The sequence below is a fragment of the Tauraco erythrolophus genome, chromosome 2 (genome assembly GCF_009769465.1).
Source record: "Tauraco erythrolophus isolate bTauEry1 chromosome 2, bTauEry1.pri, whole genome shotgun sequence".
NCBI lineage: Eukaryota > Metazoa > Chordata > Aves > Musophagiformes > Musophagidae > Tauraco > Tauraco erythrolophus.
Genome location: NC_141466.1, coordinates 87,310,471 through 87,317,203, shown reverse-complemented (window position 1 = coordinate 87,317,203; position 6,733 = coordinate 87,310,471).

Below are 6,733 nucleotides of genomic sequence, written 5' to 3'. Positions count from 1 at the left end.
GGAAGGAGTGCATGAGGAGGAAGAAAACTAGCGTGTGTTTGGCGGCCTTAGGAAATCAATTTTCTGAATCCCTAAGAAAATGAGAATTATCACGTTATTTTTCAACGAAATATGCGTTGGGGCTCTGACCTTGATTTCCTCATAACGCTGTCTTTGCTGGGTGTTGTGATGAGGATCCCTACACTAGGGAGTGCCCATGTGACATGAAGAATGAAGCACATGGCTTGGGCTGCTGAGGGAGAGACAGACGCAGAGGCTACCACCAGCTTTCTGCGGTAGCTCTGCGTGTACTGGAGGGCTGAGTGTGTGGGTTCATCAGGTAGTGCTGGAGGGGATTTGACTAGGAAGGACTAAGCTGTCTGTGCGCTTACGGAGACAGAAGGAGAAGGAATAGACAGAACAGTGATTTTCACCTTCTCCAGACCTCAGTTCAGTGATCTGAAGCCTGCTGAGGAAAGGCTCGCTTGTCTTTGTGACCTCTCATGGACATCAGTGGAGTAGTCTGTGGAACGCAATCTGAAAATCACTGGGCTACTTAGAGGAGTGGTGATTATGGTGAAGGAAAAAACAACAACTGGAGGTGTAGGATTCTTTTAAGGTGATGAAGTAATTTACACTATGGGCACTTGTTTTTAATGCCGGTATTCCATTTTTGTTCAGTTGTTAGGAAGGAAGAAAATGGAAAAAGGAGTATTTTGGGAAGAGCAGGCAATGGTAAGGGGGGCAGACTGACTAATTCTTGCTCTTCTCTTGGCTCCTGATTAGCAATTCTCCAAGCCTGCCAAGATGAGACAAGCTTACTTTGCAGCAATGTTGATGCTCCACTTTTTGCAAGAAAGGAAACTGGGAATATGCCTGTACTACAAGCAGACTCCAATTTTCAAAGCTATGTAAATGGAAGAAGAAAACTCTTCTTCTGAGTTTTGTTTGGATGCCTTCAAATTTCTGTGGCATGTTACGTACTAAAAGCAAAGAAGTGGTTCCTAGTTCTCTCTGAGACTGAAACACATCCTAGAATTCTTTATAAAAAATCCAGCTGCATGTTTTGCGTTCAAGTATTTTATTTAATAATCCATCAGCTGCACTGATTACCTTATGTCCTCTACAAACATTGTCTGTGAAGTGTAGGTGTACTGCACCAGGTGGGATTGCTTACACGCGCACAAAGGCAACGTCGTTCTCAAACACAGTAATTGTTCCCAAGATCAATACCAGTTTTTTTAGCAGCAAAGCTAGCAAAGTGACATGCCTTTGACCAAATCCAAAATCACTCAATGACAGAGTGATGTTTTTGTTTACAGGCCAGGAAGGCATTTACAATGTGTAATTGGCCAAAAAACACAAGGAGAGTATTCTGCAACTTATTTTGCTTACTAGGCTGCAATCATTAAAGACTTGGCAGCTTCAGAAGCCAGAGGGACAGTGAGACCTATTGCTGGGAGACAGCAAAGCCACATTCACTGGCCCATAACGTATGCTCGTAGCCAGCAGGGCAGGAAATCCAAGCTGAAGTTCACATTTTCTAAGTCTTTACAAATCCTTCTGCTTGGACCTCACTGGAATCCAGCTTTTAAGATCCTTTTGAAGATCTTATAAGAATCTTTTAAGCATCTGGGTCAGTTGTGGGTACGTGCAGAAGTTGGAGTTTAGTGTAAATAATCTGCGGAAGTTAGCCAAGGCAGCCCTCTCCTAAGGAAAGGCAAAGGAGTCTCGGTCTCTCAGTAGTCTTGTTCTTTCATGTTAAAAGGAGTCGGAGGATGGGTGACTTTCCGCAGACTCGTCTTGGCCCTTTTTTTGAGAGAGAACAGGAAGCACTGCACTTAGATTTCTGAGAAGTTTCTCATGTGAGCTCCACAACCTCCCTCGTTTAAGCCTTTTCCAGAATTGTACATCTTGTAAGTTCCACTCTTCATTACTGAGAAGTAAGTTGGTTGCATGCTAATGTATATGTAATGGAGAAATACAGGTCGCCACCTTCTTTAGAGTGATCTTGTGCATATATAAAGATCCCTCTCACAGAGTTTCAGGTAGAAGAGAGAAATGTGAGGCTTACTATTTCAGAAATATTAGTTTGAGCTACTGTCCTTAGGAATGTGATTTCCTCTTAAAAGATTTTTAGGCTACAGGGGGGGCATCTGTTTTTTACTTCCTTTTTGCTTTCACAAGATCTTTCAGCTCCTTTTTTTCTTATTTCCCTTTTTAATGTTCAGAACTTTTAGATAAGGTTCAGGTTATTATGGAAATGCCCTAGAACATGCTAGCTAAAGAAAATCTAATTGCTTCTCTTTTAATAATGATGTGCTAATTAAACTCATCCATCAAAATCCATTACTGCTGGCAGCTTCTGCAAGGACAGCTTGCATAAGGACTGGTCTGTGAAATAAGCTTCTCAGCATTGACCTTTGCCAAGGAGTAGCTCAAGTTTGGAGGCCTTGAAGGACTCCATCCTTTCTGCAGTACGAATCAGGGACATGGAGCCAAACGTCTTTGCAGCATGTTCACAGACCCAATTTCTTCAAACTGGAGTTGTAGCAAGGGGCAGGTGGGCCGCTTCCCCTGGAAAGTGTTTCCCAAAGGGCACTTCTGTCCTGATCCCATCAACAGCTCACCTGTGCTCCTGCTTCACACCAGCTGCATTGTTTCTGGCTTCTGCTCTTTCCCCATTCCGTGAAGAAAGCCCCAATCCCACCCTGCTTTCCGAGACCAGTTTCAGGTGACTGGTGCTGTTGCTAAGCTTCTGAAGTGCTGGAGACCTATGACATCCTTTTCAGTGAAGAGGAGGGGTGGCTTCACATATCTTTCTGTAGTGCAGATTTGTGAGTTTATTTGGAATATGATCCAGAGCTACGTGTGTCAGTTCAGACTCTGCATTCACTGCACAGGGAAACAGTCACTTTCTGATGAGTTTGCAGGCACAGTAGCAGAAAAGTTTTGACCAGAAGTGATGTCAATCTGTTGATGTTACCTTCCCTATAGGCTGAAGATACTGTCTGTATTAACCCTGACCAACTCAATATTGCACTAGTTTTGTTACAGAGCACTCTGGAGAGCTGGGGATGAGTGTCTTGATCCCGGGCTTACAGGAGACATTAATTCAGCCCTAGAACTTGGTGATCCTGGTAGTCTACCCCCAACCCTCAAAACAGTTAAGTGACACGTTGGTTTCATTGTCTTCTGTTCATCTGTTGAATATTGTGGTTGGATTTCTGCCTTTCATAGCTATTTTCTGAAGACTACTGATATGAATACGTCTATCATAGAAGAACTGGAGAAACTTCTTAAAATAAGCCCAGCTTTGACTCATGTGCTGATCAAAGGCTCATGCAGTCACCGTGGAGAGCTGAAAATAAAAAATTACAGTAAAGGTAGCAGCAGGAGACAACTACAGACAACAGGCCAAGGAGAAAGACATGCCAGGGAGGGGAAGAACTGCTGTTTCTTCCTCAGATTCTTCACTGCTCCATTATGCGGCAGTGAAAGCTGGCAGCTGCAGTGGGGCCTGGTGATGCTATTTACTTTCCTGAGATTTTTTTGACTTGCTATTCTAACAAGCCCACTGGATCATTACTGGCTTCCTACTTTGCTGGAGGAGCCAAGACACCTTGTGAGGGCTGAGATGGGGCAGAAAGCTGAGGATCCAGATCAGCCCTTACACAAGAGTGCATGCTGGTGGCTGGTAGTGCTCTGTGAGAGCAGGAGCCATGCAGTGATGATGCAGGAGACCACCTTCCAGGACACGAGGCAGCAAGGCCTGATGCTGCAGGGACCTGCAGGTCTGCCTCAGGAGGAGGTCTGGGGTGGACAAGGTTGGGCCAGAAGTGCTGATTCCAGGCTTATGTTACTGTCTCCTGTCAGCCCTGCAGAGCTGTGTGGGGTCCATATGGGCCAGCAGCAGGTCTGACTCGCAAGGTGCTGCAGACACTGCACACAATGCTTTGGCCTATGAGGGCAAGCAGGGGAGCCTGCCACGACTCAGCCCTCACCTCCAAGGCACTGGATTTGTCCTGGAGGCTTTTAACAGTCCAAGGTCAAGAGGGTTCCGTCTTGCCCTCATATGAAGGGTGGCTCAGTTACATCTGATGCTTTCTCAGAAGGGTTTGCTCTCTGCCTTATCTTTCTGGTGGGAGTCGATGACTCCAGTTCCTTTCATTCCCCAGCTTCAGATCTGGGAAGCTCGGGCACTTATAGGTGCACACACATACCCATATGGACGTGCTGCTTTCTTGACATTCTCCTAGTCATGTCCTGGGCTTCACTATCTGGAAGGTTTTGCTCAGCAGCTGCTTGCTGTCAAGTCAGGTTTTGTTGTTAGGTCAAGGTGTTGCCTGGAGAAATATAGGTCACTTCTTCTTATTAATTGGTCTATGTGTAGTTTAGAATTGCTCAACATGGGAAAATCCAGTTTGCTCAGCTCCCACTCAGGAGACTGTAATAAAGTGCTGTTTGAAATCGCAGCCCTTGCGTGTGTTTAGTGTGTTCTCGGGAAGGATGAGACAACAGAAGCAATGACAGTTACATCTGGTAAATCAGAGTTTTACTGATGCTGCTATCCATTCTGGTGCATAAATTCCCCCACAATCTGTCCTGAATGTTAAAAAAAACTACTGCTGTTTTAGTAATAAAATACACGTTAGTTGCAGGTTTTAAAGTGGCAGTTAGAGCCTCTTGGGTACCTACCAGACTGCACCAAACACACAAGAAACGGAGTGCAGAGACGACAGAAGATGCTGCTTACTGGGAGTGTGGAAAATGGAAGGACTGTTTGTACGTTCTTTTCTCACCTTGCCTCAGGCAGGGGCCTTAGGGAGGGTTGTGGGGTACTTCGAGGATGACAAAATGATATGCCCAAAGATGGAGTAATCTCTTTGCTGGGGACTTTGAGATAGGTCTCTGTGTGCCTTTCAAATCAGTCATGAGAGTTGCACCTGTGCTCCTGCCCTGTGCCTTACCCTCCCCTGCTTCCCAGAGAAATAGATTGAAAAATTCAGATGTGTTAACCCGAATGGGACAGTGGTTGCGAGCAGCTTCCCACAGCCTCAGATTTTTGCTTGTGTGTTTAATCTCTGTTCACAAGTCTTTAGTGTCTGTTTGGCCAGGAAAAGATATGTAGGGAACAACATACAGCCTGGACTAGGGCCTAATTTTTAACGTACAAACTCGTGTCCCACCCATAGCCCTTAAATTCCTGTTAGCATATGCAGGTGTAGCTGCTCACCGATGGTTTCAAAGGAAGGTCAACTTTTCCTTTGGTCTGCTTCTGCTGGACATGCATTTCCTGACTGATGCTTAACATCAGCTCTCTGGATGGATTTGTCCGGGAAGTCTAGAGCAGACTTTGCTGTCAAGGAGGGACTGGCAAGCAGTGCATCACTTGCAGCCTCGGTTGCTTTGATGATCGTGTCTCTCCCTTCTGATCGCTTTGGCCAAACACCACTCACAGTGAAACTGGAGTAAAGGTGCAGTCAAGAGAAGGAAACAGATAGCATTAACTGAGGCTGAGTTTAAAATCTTTTATTATTTAGCTTTGCCAAACAAATAATGGAATCTGAAGTTGATTTGCTAAAATGTTTTAAAGTGGATGCCACCCCTGCCTGAGACAAAGAGGGCCTCAGTGGCAGCAGGGGCCCTTAGGCTATGGCAGCAGTTCAAAAGAACACTTTAAATTTTGTATGCAACAATGTAAACTTCAAAAATAGTAAACTATAACCTTTCCCCCCCCCCTTTTTACATAGCATGTGATCTATCACAGATAGAAATTTAATGGCGAACCAAAATCGCGTAAGTAAACATCCTGGTGCTTACAAGTTTCATAAAAAGTGTTACATTTGATGTAAATATCTTACATTTTTAACTCTTAACACTCACAATTATGGAGTAAAAGCAACTGGCGATTCACCCCCTTAGTCCGTGCTCTCAGACTGTACATCAGCAACCACGCTCTTGCCAGCCCCTTTGATCGTTTTCGGTCGGATTGTCCCACACATGACCAAGACTTTCCCTTCCTCACACTGGTGTTAACCAAGCGCAGCTCCACACAGGGGTAAAACCTGTGCAAGTGAGGAGAGAACCAGGTCTCCTGCGCGCAAAGTTCTGTGGGCCCCGTGTTCCCAGAAAACCCATGGCACATATTGGGGGCACGTACTGATGTCGGTGGGAATCTGGGGTCCCCCAGGGCTGTAAGCCTCAGCCCTTCCACTGCAAATGCCTCACGGTGGGACCTGGTTCTGCGTGGATAAAGACAAGAGTTCTGTAGAAGGCACTGGATTTCTCTTGCATGATTTTAAACGTGGACTACAGTCATGTGCAGAGTAAGGAGATTTGGGCTCTAAACTACTTTCTCTCTAGTGCTTTAGTGCAAGCAGTTTTAGTGCTTGAATTGTCTCCTGGCTGCAGCGCAACATGCGCTCATCTACATAGAGTGATTTCCAAACCACCTTCCTTCCACCGTTCCCCCCATCTTGACATCCCCGATAAGATTCCCTTTTGGTTCCTTGAAAACTTTCAGAGTACAGTTCTGGTCAAAAATAAACGTGTGATGTAGCATAGCATTTGTTTCTTTTAAATCACAGTGTGCAATGCATCATTCGGTACCTAATGTTCAAAATGTCTGCCCTGCTTTTCATGGAAATCATTCTTTAAAATAACCTATGCAAATATATTTTGACTATATATTACATTCATTTAAAAAGAGAAGAGAGGTTCTTGGTTTGCAGGTTTTTTTTCAGTGTACTAC